Raw genomic sequence first — 16268 nt, forward strand, 5'->3', positions numbered from 1 at the left:
ATATAATACAATACAACTTTATTGTCCAAATGTTACAGCGAATAACAATATGGTCAAAATGGTGGTGGCATGGTCATTTTTTAGACATGCAGATCGATTTCCCCCCCCCCCCCAGAGGCCTCAGACGATGTTTGCTTGGTTATTGTCATGTCGACACAGACTTGGGACCCTAAAAAATAGATTAAAATAGATAGCCAAGTCCCAGGGATAAGTCTAAGTCATTATTTCTGTTTTGACTGTTTTGTGCTTGTGAAAACAAAAATAAAACTCAACTTTGCATCGATTCTTTCTAACACACTTTATCAGTTTACAGGGAAAGTGTTATATTTGACTTACCCTGGAAACAAGAGGAGGCTGGTGGGAGGAGCTATAGGAAGACGGCTCATTGTAATGAATGGCATGGCATTAATGGAATGGAGTCAAATATGTGTTTTCCATGTGTTTGACCATGTTACATTTATTCCATTCCAACTATTACAATGAGCCCGTCCTCCTATTGCTCTTCCCACCAACCTCCTCTGCTGGAAACAGGAAAACAACTAGGCTTGATTGAATAAGGCCCTGAGTATCTTTAGAATCCACTGTATTTACCCACATGTGTTCTAAATTAGAATGTATTCGATTTACATACTGAGGAGAACTCCCCATAGCCATAAAAATGTGGAAAAATCCCACTCCCTACACAACGCTCTGCCCATTCATACCTGTGTGTGAATGAGTGGTCAAATTTAACGATTCCTGTGTCTACACCCCCACATCTGACCCTCTACTAGAACCATCAGTATCTCATGGACATGCACATTGAGTATGAAGCTCTTCTCCCAGTCTGCATTTATGGAATGTGAGTCCTGGATTAGTCCTTATCCCCATCCTAATGGAGCCTATCTAAAGCAGTGAATCCAAGCCTGCAGTGTACTGTCTTTATCTCCCACCAGACTATTGTCCAGCAGGATTAGTGTTTCGGCACGTTATCCACCCCCCTCCCCCCTTAATTCCTATTTAAACGCTTTTCACGCCCCTCCAGCATTGGCATGACGACAGCAGTCCATCTGAATACGGTTGGTGGTTTTTAGGTTTTTGTTTTAGCCCTGGTCCAGACCATGTTCCCATGGGGAATAATTGTAGAACTATGGAGGATACGGCTAATGGAAACATAATTTGATTGACCACACCCTGACCCTCCAAAATATACATGACCTGTTTGCCATACCATAACATTGACCAGAGAATGTGAAACTAAAGCTTACTTTGTTCTTGCTCACACACATATATGTATATATATTGTATTTTAACCCCTTTTTCTCCCCAATTACGATATTGTCTCATCGCTGCAACTCCCCAACGGGCTAGGGAGGCGAAGGTCAAGTCATGCATCCTCCGAAACATGACCCGCCAAACCGCGCTTCTTAACACCTGCCTGTTTAACCCGGAAGCCAGCCGCACCAATGTGTCGGAGGAAACACTGTTCAACTGACGACCGAGGTCTACCTGCAGGCGCCCGGCCCGCCACAGGGTGACGCTATAGCACGATGAGCCAAGTAAATCCCCCCCGGCCAAACCCACCCCCTAACCCGGACAACGCTGGGCCAATTGTGCGCCTCCCTATGGGACTCCCGATCATGGCCGGTTGTGATACAGGCCGGGATCGAGCCTTAGACCGCTGCGCCACTCGGGAGGCCCTGATTGATTGGTTTACTTATTTGTGATTATACAGTATTTGTGGGGGTGTTTGTCTTGTCTCTGTTGCAGGGTCTTAGTGGAGGTCCTGGGGACCAGGGCTCTGAAGGACCTGTAGGACCCAAAGTAAGGATGATACTAAACTTCCTATACCTCCAGAAATGTTCTAGATAAAGATACAGCTAAAATGTACAGAGAATGTTGGGGAAAGGTGAATGATGCCCCTCTTTCCCAAGGTGACTCTGGACCTAGTGGAGTGATGGGACCTCTAGGGGATGCTGGCATCTGTTAGTTTAGATCTGTTGTTAGGGTGACTTCTACCTCTTTTCTGGCAAACGATCTCTAGTAATCTCTCTAGTGCTCTCTCTAGTGATCGCTCTAGTAATCTCTCTAGTAATCTCTCTAGTGATCTCTCAGACTCTAATCCTAATTTATCCTGTATCCTAGGGTGATAAGGGAAACCAAGGAAGACCTGGACCCACCGGTCCAATGGGTATGGGTGAACCAGGACTGCCGGTAAATTCACAGTGTTCCTTGGGTTTTATGGCTAGATATCTTGTTTATGTCAATGCTTCACATAGCCCTCTTGTAGAATTACCCTGCAGTGTGTCAGGATATCCACTAGGTGGAGACATATTGTAAATAATTGAGCTTTGCTCTGCTGATGGATATCAATTATTGCTATCCTCTTTATTATGTCTACTAGGGTCAGATTGGTCCTCCAGGGGTTCAGGGAACACAAGGGTTCCCAGGAGAGGGTCTACCAGGGCCTAAGGTGAGACACCATCACTAGCTGTTCAACCCACTGATTAGTCTAGCTTGGATATGTACTGTATGTGTATGCTATAGTGTTCTGTATGTGAGATATGGCATGTACTATAGGACTCTCATACTCATACAGTGAAGTGAAGTGTGTACCTAGCTAATGGCTCAGTGTCTTTTATGTGTTTCAGGGTGACAGGGGTTACGAGGGTCCTAAGGGCACCCCAGGTTCAGGGTTCAAAGGTGACAAGGTATGTTGACCCTAACCCTGACCTTAACCTTAACCCTAAACTACCTCAAGATGGGAGGTATTGAAGTGCTGTGTGTCTATGGTGATGATGGTCATGAAAACATTGTGTACATAAAGGCAGGGGTTCTCAAAGTGGGTTAATGCAGGGGGTCCGGCAACAGAATTTTCTCTCTACCCCAAGGCCAAATTTGTAGAATAGCAGGAAATTTGCTTTAAAACTGGAAAATTGTCTGTCTGATGCCAAGAGGGGGACCTTTTAAATGTTCATTCCCGGGGGCCTAGACTTGATTAGTCCGGCCATGCACTGCAGAAGTCATAGTAAAACCTCTTGTGTGCCATTTTTATCACACTGTAAAGTAGGAGCTGTGTTCTGATATTATATGACAGGGTCCCTGATGAGGTTGCTATCATAAATGGGGTCCCGACACAAAAAGAGTTTGGGAACCCCTGCACTAAGGGATGACCTCTTAACCTCTGACCTCCAAAGAAACACAGGAGCCCCAGAGTTGCCAGGATTGGTGGGTTTTCCAGGCGCAGGGATCCAAGGAGAAAAGGCAGGCCTATCAAATTATTCCATTATTTCCTCTGTGTTCCATTATTTCGATTTGTATCCCACTGTCATTCTGGTTTGTTCTATCACTCACTTATAACTGAACTGACTAATCTCTGTCCCTCTCTCTCCATGCTCCATCTGGGTCTTCCGGCCCTCGGGGGCCACCAGGGCTGGGAATAGTTGGCCCAAAGGTGAGTGGAACTAAATATGGTAGTGGGTGACATGGTACATTTCCCCCTTACTCAAATCCAGACCTCGAGGTCCGTAGTACTGTTGGTTTTCATTCTTCACCTCTAATCAGGGACTGATTCAGTTGTCTTCTCCACAGGGTGACCAGGGCTTCCCAGGGCAGCACGGACCACAGGGAGAGAGAGGAGTCGGGGAGCCAGGGCCAAAGCTGAGTGGATGGCAAAGGTCTCCAATGCAACATACAATATACAGCTGAGATGAGCAGGTGTTGAATGTGAAGGTGTGTGTCTGATCTGTGGTCGTCTCCAGGGTGAACCAGGACCTGACGGATCCTCTGGGATACCTGGTATACCTGGGGAAGATGGAGCGGTCGGACCTAAGGTAAGCACGGGATCAAAGTTAATTTTGAGTTCAAAGTGAATTGGGCCCCATTGTATATCTACTATAGAGTGTAAAGAGTACAGACATTTGAAATAGTTATTAAATCACTTGTTAACTTGTTCATTGTCTGCATTTTCATTGTGTCTTGAAACAGGGTGAGATTGGTTTGCCAGGACCAGTGATGGGAAAGGAATTCCTGGAAAAAGGTAGAGTTCTTTTTTTGAAGGTTTGGGATCTAGAATGTTTACCCAGACAACCACCCACAGTCCGATAGAAACCTTTGGTAGTTCTGGCCAACCTGCATACACCTACGTTAAACACAGCATTACCAGGGCGGCAGGTAGCTTAGTGGTTAAGAGCGTTGTGCCAGTAACCGAAAGGTCGCTGGTTCTAATCCCCATGTAAATCGCTCTGGATAAGAGCGTCAGCTAAATGACAAAAAAAATAAAAAATAAACCTGCTTCTGGTATAGGAGACATACTGATTAACTCCAGCTTAAGCAATACAAGAGAGGAAATCCTGAATAGTCAACCTTTTTTGAAGTACAGGATGGACAAATATTGTGCTGGGCCTTACACAATTGAATTTAATGAGTTAATCAGTCATGTGGAGGGTGTGACAGCATATTGAACGTGCCATATATGTCAGGCTGACTGAATAAATATTTACTGAACCTTTTCACAAAGTCAATATCCACTACAACTAGACTGCCTGACCGGTGCGTCTTGTCAATGATCTCAAGGCAGCTGGGACCATAGTCACCAAGAAAACAATTGGTAACACACTACGCCGTGAAGGACTGAAATCCTGCAGCGCCCGCAAGGTCCTCCTGCTCAAGAAAGCACATACAGTGGGGAAAAAAAGTATTTAGTCAGCCACCAATTGTGCAAGTTCTCCCACTTAAAAAGATGAGAGAGGCCTGTAATTTTCATCATAGGTACACGTCAACTATGACAGACAAATTGAGAAGAAAAAAATCCAGAAAATCACATTGTAGGATTTTTCATGAATTTATTTGCAAATTATGGTGGAAAATAAGTATTTGGTCACCTACAAACAAGCAATATTTCTGGCTCTCACAGACCTGTAACTTCTTCTTTAAGAGGCTCCTCTGTCCTCCACTCGTTACCTGTATTAATGGCACCTGTTTGAACTTGTTATCAGTATAAAAGACACCTGTCCACAACCTCAAACAGTCACACTCCAAACTCCACTATGGCCCAGACCAAAGAGCTGTCAAAGGACACCAGAAACAAAATTGTAGACCTGCACCAGGCTGGGAAGACTGAATCTGCAATAGGTAAGCAGCTTGGTTTGAAGAAATCAACTGTGGGAGCAATTATTAGGAAATGGAAGACATACAAGACCACTGATAATCTCCCTCGATCTGGGGCTCCACGCAAGATCTCACCCCGTGGGGTCAAAATGATCACAAGAACGGTGAGCAAAAATCCCAGAACCACACGGGGGGACCTAGTGAATGACCTGCAGAGAGCTGGGACCAAAGTAACAAAGCCAACCATCAGTAACACACTACGCCGCCAGGGACTCAAATCCTGCAGTGCCAGACGTGTCCCCCTGTGCTTAAGCCAGTACATGTCCAGGCCCGTCTAAAGTCTGCTAGAGTGCATTTGGATGATCCAGAAGAGGATTGGGAGAATGTCATATGGTCAGATGAAAACAAAATAGAACTTTTTGGTAAAAACTCAACTCGTCGTGTTTGGAGGACAAAGAATGCTGAGTTGCATCCAAAGAACACCATACCTACTGTGAAGCATGGGGGTGGAAACATCATGCTTTGGGGCTGTTTTTCTGCAAAGGGACCAGGACGACTGATCCGTGTAAAGGAAAGAATGAATGGGGCCATGTATCGTGAGATTTTGAGTGAAAACCTCCTTCCATCAGCAAGGGCATTGAAGATGAAACGTGGCTGGGTCTTTCAGCATGACAATGATCCCAAACACACCGCCCGGGCAACGAAGGAGTGGCTTCGTAAGAAGCATTTCAAGGTCCTGGAGTGGCCTAGCCAGTCTCCAGATCTCAACCCCATAGAAAATCTTTGGAGGGAGTTGAAAGTCCGTGTAGCCCAGCGACAGCCCCAAAACATCACTGCTCTAGAGGAGATCTGCATGGAGGAATGGGCCAAAATAATAATAAATAATAATAATATGCCATTTAGCAGACGCTTTTATCCAAAGCGACTTACAGTCATGCGTGCATACATTTTTATTTTTTTTGTGTATGAAAAAAAATACCAGCAACAGTGTGTGAAAACCTTGTGAAGACTTACAGAAAACGTTTGACCTGTGTCATTGCCAACAAAGGGTATATAACAAAGTATTGAGAAACTTTTGTTATTGACCAAATACTTATTTTCCACCATAATTTGCAAATAAATTCATTAAAAATCCTACAATGTGATTTTCTGGATAATTTTTTTTCTCATTTTGTCTGTCATAGTTGACGTGTACCTATGATGAAAATTACAGGCCTCTCTCATCTTTTTAAGTGGGAGAACATGCACAATTGGTGGCCGACTAAATACTTTTTTCCACCACTGTATACAGGCCCATCTCATTGCCAATGAACATCTGGGAGAAAGTGAAAGTGAGAACTGGGTGAAAGTGTTGTGGTCAGATGAGACCAAAATCGAGCTCTTTGGCATCAACTCCACTCGCCGTGTTTGGAGGAGGAGGAGGAATGCTGCCTATGACCCCAAGAACACCATCCCCACCGTCAAACATGGAGGTGGAAACATTATGCTTTGGGGGTGTTTTTCTGCTAAGGGGACAGGACAACTTCACAGCATCAAAGGGACGATGGACGGGGCCATGTACCGTCAAATCTTGGGTGAGAACCTCCTTCCCTCAGCCAGGGCATTGAAAATGGGTTGTGGATGGGTATTCCAGCATGACAATGACCCAAAACACACGGCCAAGGCAACAAAGGAGTGGCTCAAGAAGAAGCACGTTAAGGTCCTGGAGTGGCCTAGCCAGTCTCCAGACCTTAATCCCATAGAAAATCTGTGGAGGGAGCTGAAGGTTCGAGTTGCCAAATGTCAGGTTCAAAACCTTAATGACTTGGAGAAGATCTGCAAAGAGGAGTGGGACAAAATCCCTCCTGAGATGTGTGCAAACCTGGTGGCCAACTACAAGAAACGTCTGACCTCTGTGATTGACATAAAGGGTTTTGCCACCAAGTAAAGGGGTCAAATTCTTATTTCCCTCATTAAAATGCAAATCAATTTATAACATTTTTGACATCAGTTTTTCTGGATTTTTGTTGTTGTTATTCTGTCTCTCACTGTTCAAATAAACCTACCATTAAAATTATAGAATGATCATGTCTTTGTCAGTGGGCAAATGTACAAAATCAACAGGGGATCAAATACTTTTTTCCCTCACTGTATGTAGATATTCAAATACAAATCAGCCTTTTCAGCTACAATAGCCATTTACAACATTAACAATGTCTACACTGTATTTCTGATCAATTTGATGATATTTTAATGGACAAAAAAATTGCTTTTCTTTCGAAAACAAGGAAATGTATAAGTGACCCCAAACTTTTGAACGGTAGTGTATGTTCAAGTGGGGAAAAACAGGTAACTGCCAAAATAAAGGATAAAGTGTCTTAATAGGGTGTTGGGCCGCCAGAACAGCTTCAGTGCGTGTTGGTATAGATTCCTCAAGTGTCTGGAACTCTATTGGAGGGATGCGACACCATTCTTCCACAATAAATTCCATCATTTGGTGTTTTGTTGATGGTGGTGGAAAACGCTGAGTCAGGCGTCGCTCCAGAATCTCCCATAAGGGTTCAACTGGGTTGAGATCTGGTGACTGAGACACACTCACACAAACCCTTTAAACCCCCTATGCTTCTTCTAGCCATTGTAGCCAAAATAATGTGCAACTGGGCTTTTTCATACATGACCCTAAGCACGATGGGATGTTTTAATTTCTTAATTAACTCAGGAACCACACCTGTGTGGAAGCACCTGCTTTCAATATACTTTGTATCCCTCATTTACTCAAGTGTTTCCTTTATTTTGGCAGTTACCTGTATGTTCAGAGGGAAATTGGTTTTGGTACTATCAATATGACTTGGCACAATATTATGTGTGCCACTGTATACCGTGTTGTGAGCTGTTATAACATTAGCCATGATTAACCATGCTATTTATTAGTCTTGTCTCCTTGTGACCTTCATTGGGGAGCCTGGGTTCCAGGGGCCAATTGGCCCTCGGGGGCCTCCAGGGGATGGCTTTCCAGGAGAAAAGGTACAAACTAAGTCAACGCTTTTGATCCCTGCGGGAATTGAACCAACAACCTGAGCCACACAGGACTGTAACTGCCAAACAAACACACACAGACCAGTTCAATGCCAACATGGACACACACAACCATTTGCTGTTCACTATAAATGTTCTTGTTGATGTGCTTTACAATACTGTCATATTACAGGGGGATTGGTGGAGACCGTGGGAGGAAAGGAGACAAGGGAGAATTTGGAGAGACAGGATCTACAGGACCCATGGTATGATAGTCTTCTTGTCCCATCATGGTTATAAAATAACATATTTCATGGTTCATTTATATGTTGATCGCTAATCTGTGTTCAAACTTGCAGGGGAAATCTGGTGAAAAGGGGGAACCTTGCTTGACAGTGAGTAGAGCACAAAATGCATACTGTTTCATAATGGCACCTTTGTTATGTCTCTCAACCATATTTGTATATCTTAATAACGTTTTCTTCTTCCGCCAACAGAGAGAGGAAGTCATCAAAATTATCAGGGAAATTTATGGTGAGTTAAAACAGCTTGTTGACTATAAATGGAAGTGTACAGAACATAAACACTATTGACTTAAAGAGTTAGCTGACGTTTCTTCCTTCTAAGGAACTATACCCAGAGCTCCCTGGAAAACAGTGGCAGTTGTTACTATTGCTGGATTATCCTTTGCTAAATAGATAAATTAATAAATTAAATGTGCTTCTGTTTGCTCTTTGGGTTCTAGGCCAGGTTACGCAGTCACTATAGTTGCAGTATTGTGAACTCTTTAAACATTCTAGATAATGTCTCATCACATCCCAACTATTCTCCCTGTGTGGCCTGTTTAAAAGTCACCCTTAATCTCGATGCCTGCCATCACTGCTATGCTAAGATACTTTAACGTTTAAACCAAAGGTTATATACATAACCAAGTAATGGAGTTCCCATACACTAGCTAGAGAAACAGGCCAGTGACATTCTATTATGACTGGTGTTGATTGATGTTCTATATTTTGATACTCCCTGGATAACTACTTAATAATTTGATAACTTGAAATTAGCTTGAGGTTGATGACAGTCTTTGTTAAACTGTGTGTCTTGGCACAGCCCTGGAGAGTAAGCTGCTGAGCCGGATCTGTGAGCACGACGATGGAACACTCTTCATCCCCAACTCCCTCGGGCCACCCGCCCCTGGACTCGTCGCCCCCTCACCTGTACCCATACTGACCCCTGAGGTTTACAGAGAGGTCCCAGACAGGGGCGGCATTAACCAACTTTGAGGACGATTACAGAAGAGTAAGAGAAAACACTTTTAGGATGAATTTACGGGATGAACTTACGAAGACACTAGGATTGAACAAATGGACAAAACCACATGAAAATAGACATTACAAGCCATGGACAAAACCACATATAAGTAGACATTGCACATTATCATACCAATATGCAAACTACAGTCTAATCAACTATGAATTATGCTCTAATAAACTATATATTCAATAAACTATGTAAAGCTGTAGTCTAAAGAACTGAGTAAGGCTCTTAACAAACCACATAACTATGTTACCCTCTAACCACACACCATATACTGCATTCAACAAACCTGCAATAAATACCATCAAATATGTTAGCATGACTGTTGCAGCGATCACTATCTCTGGAATGCATAGTCACTTTGTATTTCTTCCCATGTGTATTTCTCCCTCTCCAGCCTAGGCCACTAATATTTGAGACTGAGAGCCCTCCCTCCTCATGGCCCCAGCGTCCCCCGGCTTTGACGAGAATGAAATCGACACTGGCAAGGTGACGTAGTTCTTCAAGGTACCCCTGAACAAACTTCCAGACATCATGACAGTAGCATCAGGGGGCCGAGGGGAGAAGCAGCAACCCCCTGTTATCTCTATGGTGGGACCCCAGACACCCACCAACTGGATGTACGTCCCCAAGACCACCCAGCCTCCTCCTCCCCGGACACAGCCACCTCCACCCCCACTGACAGAAATCTTTGTACCAGGTGAGTCTAGTTTTTTTAATTCACCATTTGAGAAATTATATTATGTACAGTGAAGGAAAAAAGTATTTGATCCCCTGCTGATTTTATATGTTTGCCCACTGACAAAGACATGATCAGTCTATAATTTTAATGGTAGGTTTATTTGAGCAGTGAGAGACAGAATAACAACAACAAAATCCAGAAAAACGCATGTCAAAAATGTTATAAATTGATTTGCATTTTAATGATGGAAATAAGTATTTGACCCCTCTACAAAACATGACTTAGTACTTGGTGGCAAAACCCTTTTTGGCAATCACAGAGGTCAGACTTTTCTTGTAGTTGGCCAACAGGTTTGCACACATCTCAGGAGGGATTTTGTCCCACTCCTCTTTGCAGATCTTCTCCAAGTCATTAAGGTTTCGAGGCTGACGTTTGGCAACTCGAACCTTCAGTTCCCTCCACAGATTTTCTATGGGATTAAGGTCTGGAGACTGGCTAGGCCACTCCAGGACCTTAATGTGCTTCTTCTTGAGCCACTCCTTTGTTGCCTTGGCTGTGTGTTTTGGGTCATTGTCATGCTGGAATACCCATCCACGACCCATTTTCAATGCCCTGGCTGAGGGAAGGAGGTTCTCACCCAAGATTTGACGGTACATGGCCCCGTCCATCGTCCCTTTGATGCGGTGAAGTTGTCCTGTCCCCTTAGCAGAAAAACACCCCCAAAGCATAATGTTTCCACCTCCATGTTTGACGGTGTTCTTGGGGTCATAGGCAGCATTCCTCCTCCTCCAAACACGGCATGTTGGGTTGATGCCAAAGAGCTCGATTTTGGTCTCATCTGACCACAACACTTTCACCCAGTTTACATTTTTACATTTTAGTCATTTAGCAGACGCTCTTATCCAGAGCGACTTACAGTTAGTGAATACATCTTTTTTTATACTGGCCCCCCGTGGGAATCGAACCCACAACCCTGGCGTTGCAAACGCCATGCTCTATCAACTGAGCTACATCCCTGCCGGCCATTCCCTCCCCTACCCTGGACGACGCTGGGCCAATTGTGCGCCGCCCATGAGTCTCCCGGTCGCGGCCGGCTGCGACAGAGCCTGGATTAGAACCAGGATCTCTAGTGGCACAGTTAGCACTGCGATGCAGCACCTTAGACCACTGCGCCACTCAGGATCATTCAGATTCACTCTGAATCATTCAGATGTTCATTGGCAAACTTCAGACGGGCCTGTATATGTGCTTTCTTGAGCAGGGGGACCTTGCGGGCGCTGCAGGATTTCAGTCCTTCACGGCTCAGTGTGTTACCAATTGTTTTCTTGGTGACTATGGTCCCAGCTGCCTTGAGATCATTGACAAGATCCTCCCGTGTAGTTCTGGGCTGATTCCTCACCGTTCTCATGATCATTGCAACTCCACGAGGTGAGATCTTGCATGGAGCCCCAGGCCAAGGGAGATTGACAGTTCTTTTGTGTTTCTTCCATTTACGCATAATCGCACCAACTGTTGTCACCTTCTCACCAAGCTGCTTGGCGATAGTCTTGTAGCCCATTCCAGCCTTGTGTAGGTCTACAATATTGTCCCTGACATCCTCAGAGAACTCTTTGGTCTTGGCCATGGTGGAGAGTTTGGAATCTGATTGATTGAATGCTTCTGTGGACAGGTGTCTTTTATACAGGTAACAAGCTGAGATTAGGAGCACTCCCTTTAAGAGTGTGCTCCTAATCTCAGCTCGATACCTGTATAAAAGACACCTGGGAGCCAGAAATCTTTCTGATTGAGAGGGGGTCAAATACTTATTTCCCTCATTAAAATGCAAATCAATTTATAACATTTTTGACATGCGTTTTTCTGGATTTTTTTGTTGTTATTCTGTCTCTCACTGTTCAAATAAACCTACCATTAAAATTATAGACTGATCATTTCTTTGTCAGTGGGCAAACGTACAAAATCAGCAGGGGATCAAATACTTTTTTCCCTCACTGTAGGTTACATCTCAAACTGTGAAAACAATTAATTGTGACATATTTTTCATTTCATTTCCTTATTACTCCTTATCTCTTGGTAACACCACCCTGAAACTGTTTCTCATGTCAAACGTGTATTGTTTGTTTTTGTGTGTGTTAACAAGCGAAGTCGTCTTATTTGTACATGTGTCACGATCGTTGGAGGCAGTAGACCAATGCGCAGCGTGATGAGTGAACATACTTATTTAATAATTCACCACGAACGAACAAAACAACAAAACGATACGTGAAGTCCTTAGTAACAGACACAAACCATACACGGAACAAGATCCCACAACACACTGTGGAAAACAGGCTGCCTAAGTATGGTCCCAATCAGAGACAACAAGCAACAGCTGATTCACGTTGCCTCTGATTGAGAACCACACCGGCCAACATAGAAACAAATGAACTAGATAATAAACCTAGCAAACAAAACACCTAGAAACAACACACCCTGGCTCAACATAACAGAGTCCCAGAGCCAGGGCGTGACAGTACCCCCCCCCCAAAGGCGCGGACTGCGACCGCGCCAAACATAAACCGAACAGGGAAGGGTCGGGTGGGCATTCCTCCTCGGAGGCGGTTCCGGCTCCGGGCTTGACCACCACCCTCCGTAGCGCCCCTGGTCCGGTCTGGCCCCGCTGGCTGGAGCTGGACTGGACATCGGTGGAGCGGATTGCTTAGGCTCCGATGTGTAGCAGCTGACCGGTACCTGACCAGGCACCGGTGACCCAGGCACGGGCTGTGCCGGACTGACGAAGCGCACCACAGGCTTGGTGCGGGGAGCAGGAACGGGCCGGACCGGGCTGACGATGTGCACCACAGGCTTGGTGCGGGGAGCAGGAACGGGCCGGGCCGGGCTGACTATGCGCACCACAGGCTTGGTGCGGGGAGCAGGAACGGGCCGGGCCGGGCTGGCGACGCGCACATTGGCTTGGTGCGGGGAGCAGGAACAGGCCGGACCGGGCTGGCGACGCGCACCATGGGCTTGGTGCGGGGAGCAGGGACGGTCCGAACCGGGCTGACGACGAGCACCACAGGCTTGGTGCGAGGGACAGGAACAAGCCGGACCGTACTGGGGACACACACCACTGGCCCTATGCAGGGATCAGGAACGGGCCCGACCGGACTGGGGACACACACCACTGGCCCTACGCGGGGATCAGGAACGGGCCGGACCGGACTTGCAACACACCCCAGTATCTCTCGCCGTGCCTCTACCTTCTCCTTCCCCCTGGTGACCAGTGACTCCCGTAACCTGGCGGCCTCCTTTGCCAACCCGCTGAACCACTCTATCCCGGCCTCCTGCTGCCCCGTCGTCCACGGCGTGAGCCCCCCCCTAAAAATGTTCTGGGCGTCTCTCCTCCCTGTGGGCCAGGCCTCCATGGCTCTCGCCAGACTCTCGCTCCTCTGCTCCCAAGTCCAGCCTCTCTCCTCCTCCCGCGGCTTGACCCAGTCGAGGCTGATATCCTTTAGAGCCCTCTCTGGCGTTGGCTCCTGGACACGCTGCTTGGTCCAGTTATGGTGGGATCTTCTGTCACGATCGTTGGAGGCAGTAGACCAATGCGCAGCGTGATGAGTGAACATACTTATTTAATAATTCACCACGAACGAACAAAACAACAAAACGATACGTGAAGTCCTTAGTAACAGACACAAACCATACACGGAACACGATCCCACAACACACTGTGGAAAACAGGCTGCCTAAGTATGGTCCCAATCAGAGACAACAAGCAACAGCTGATTCACGTTGCCTCTGATTGAGAACCACACCGGCCAACATAGAAACAAATGAACTAGATAATAAACCTAGCACACAAAACACCTAGAAACAACACACCCTGGCTCAACATAACAGAGTCCCAGAGCCAGGGCGTGACAACATGGATTTCTTCATACATTTGCATACACCATACACCCACTATAAATGTTTTTTCTATGGTAGACTCAGATCTGTTTCCTTGTTCAGGGTATGTCATAATGTTACAAAACCAGTTGTAACATTTTCAACAAACAGACGGTATTAACCATTTGTCTCTCTGTTAGTCTGTGTGTTAAAATATAAAGTCCTATAATATAAGCATTTATAAAACAAGTGTAATGCTTTATAACTTGTTATAAGGATGTAGAAGCCTTTATAAAGTCTTTAAAAAACCTCTTGTCTGTTCCAGTGGTGGGGTGTAGACAGCCGTTGGAACCCTGAGCCAACGCCTGTGCTGTCTTTGTTAAACTGTGTGTCTTGGCACATCCCTGGAGAGTAAGCTGCTGAGCCGGATCTGTGAGCACGACGATGGAACATTCTTCATCCCCAACTCCCTCGGGCCACCCGCCCCTGGACTCGTCGCCCCCTCACCTGTACCCATACTGACCCCTGAGGTTTACAGAGAGGTCCCAGACAGGGGCGGCATTAACCAACTTTGAGGACGATTACAGAAGAGTAAGAGAAAACACTTTTAGGATGAATTTACGGGATGAACTTACGAAGACACTTAGGATTGAACAAATGGACAAAACCATATGAAAATAGACATTACAAGCCATGGACAAAACCACATATAAGTAGACATTGCACATTATCATACCAATATGCAAACTACAGTCTAATCAACTATGAATTATGCTCTAATAAACTATATATTCAATAAACTATGTAAAGCTGTAGTCTAAAGAACTGAGTAAGGCTCTTAACAAACCACATAACTATGTTACCCTCTAACCACACACCATATACTGCATTCAACAAACCTGCAATAAATACCATCAAATATGTTAGCATGACTGTTGCAGCGATCACTATCTCTGGAATGCATAGTCACTTTGTATTTCTTCCCATGTGTATTTCTCCCTCTCCAGCCTAGGCCACTAATATTTGAGACTGAGAGCCCTCCCTCCTCATGGCCCCAGCGTCCCCCGGCTTTGACGAGAATGAAATCGACACTGGCAAGGTGACGTAGTTCTTCAAGGTACCCCTGAACAAACTTCCAGACATCATGACAGTAGCATCAGGGGGCCGAGGGGAGAAGCAGCAACCCCCTGTTATATCTATGGTGGGACCCCAGACACCCACCAACTGGATGTGCGTCCCCAAGACCACCCAGCTTCCTCCTCCCCGGACACAGCCACCTCCACCCCCACTGACAGAAATCTTTGTACCAGGTGAGTCTCGTTTTTTTTAATTCACCATTTGAGAAATTATATTATGTACTGTAGGTTACATCTCAAACTGTGAAAACAATTAATTGTGACATATTTTTCATTTCATTTCCTTATTACTCCTTATCTCTTGGTAACACCACCCTGAAACTGTTTCTCATGTCAAACGTGTATTGTTTGTTTTTGTGTGTGTTAACAAGCGAAGTCGTCTTATTTGTACATGGATTTCTTCATACATTTGCATACACCATACACCCACTATAAATGTTTTTTCTATGGTAGACTCAGATCTGTTTCCTTGTTCAGGGTATGTCATAATGTTGCAAAACCAGTTGTCACATTTTCAACAAACAGACGGTATTAACCATTTGTCTCTCTGTTAGTCTGTGTGTTAAATCAAATCAAATCAAATCAAATTTTATTGGTCACATGCGCCGAATACAACAGGTGCAGACATTACAGTGAAATGCTTACTTACAGCCCTTAACCAACAGTGCATTTATTTTAAACAAAAAAAAAAGTAAAAATAAAACAACAACAAAAAAAAGTGTTGAGAAAAAAAAGAGCAGAAGTAAAATAAAGTGACAGTAGGGAGGCTATATATACAGGGGGGTACCGTTGCAGAGTCAATGTGCGGGGGCACCGGCTAGTTGAGGTAGTTGAGGTGTAAATATAAAGTCCTATAATATAAGCATTTATAAAACAAGTGTAATGCTTTATAACTTGTTATAAGGATGTAGAAGCCTTTATAAAGTCTTAAAAAAACCTCTTGTCTGTTCCAGTGGTGGGTTGCAGACAGCCGTTGGACCCTGGGCCATGTCGTCAGTATGTGGTCAGGTGGTACTACGACCCGGAAGCCAACGCCTGTGCCCAGTTCTGGTACGGAGGTTGTCAGGGCAACTCAGGGCAACTCCGTTTGAGTTGTCAGGGCAACTCCGTTTGAGTTGGAGGCCAGGTGCAGGAGCACCTGCGTCCGCACGTAATAGACAGTTGTGCTTTGTTTAAAGAGAGAATGGCCG

General features: G+C 45.2%; 2 long non-coding RNA genes across 2 annotated transcripts; both read left to right on the plus strand.

Moving 5' to 3' along the window:
- Positions 1-1745: 1745 nt before the first annotated feature.
- LOC121573078 lies at positions 1746-2460 on the plus strand. The gene is made up of 3 exons (XR_006001960.1): positions 1746-1803; positions 2125-2193; positions 2384-2460. It is a non-coding gene; the product is annotated as an uncharacterized LOC121573078 (long non-coding RNA).
- Positions 2461-3738: 1278 nt separating this feature from the next.
- LOC121571909 lies at positions 3739-16113 on the plus strand. Its single transcript, XR_006001781.1, has 11 exons — positions 3739-3812; positions 3967-4018; positions 7999-8091; positions 8276-8348; positions 8442-8477; positions 8580-8616; positions 9190-9378; positions 9794-10096; positions 14268-14533; positions 14950-15252; positions 16032-16113. It is a non-coding gene; the product is annotated as an uncharacterized LOC121571909 (long non-coding RNA).
- The last annotated feature ends 155 nt before the right edge of the window (positions 16114-16268 follow it).

The sequence above is a fragment of the Coregonus clupeaformis genome, chromosome 8, assembly GCF_020615455.1.
Source record: "Coregonus clupeaformis isolate EN_2021a chromosome 8, ASM2061545v1, whole genome shotgun sequence".
NCBI classification, from domain to species: domain Eukaryota; kingdom Metazoa; phylum Chordata; class Actinopteri; order Salmoniformes; family Salmonidae; genus Coregonus; species Coregonus clupeaformis.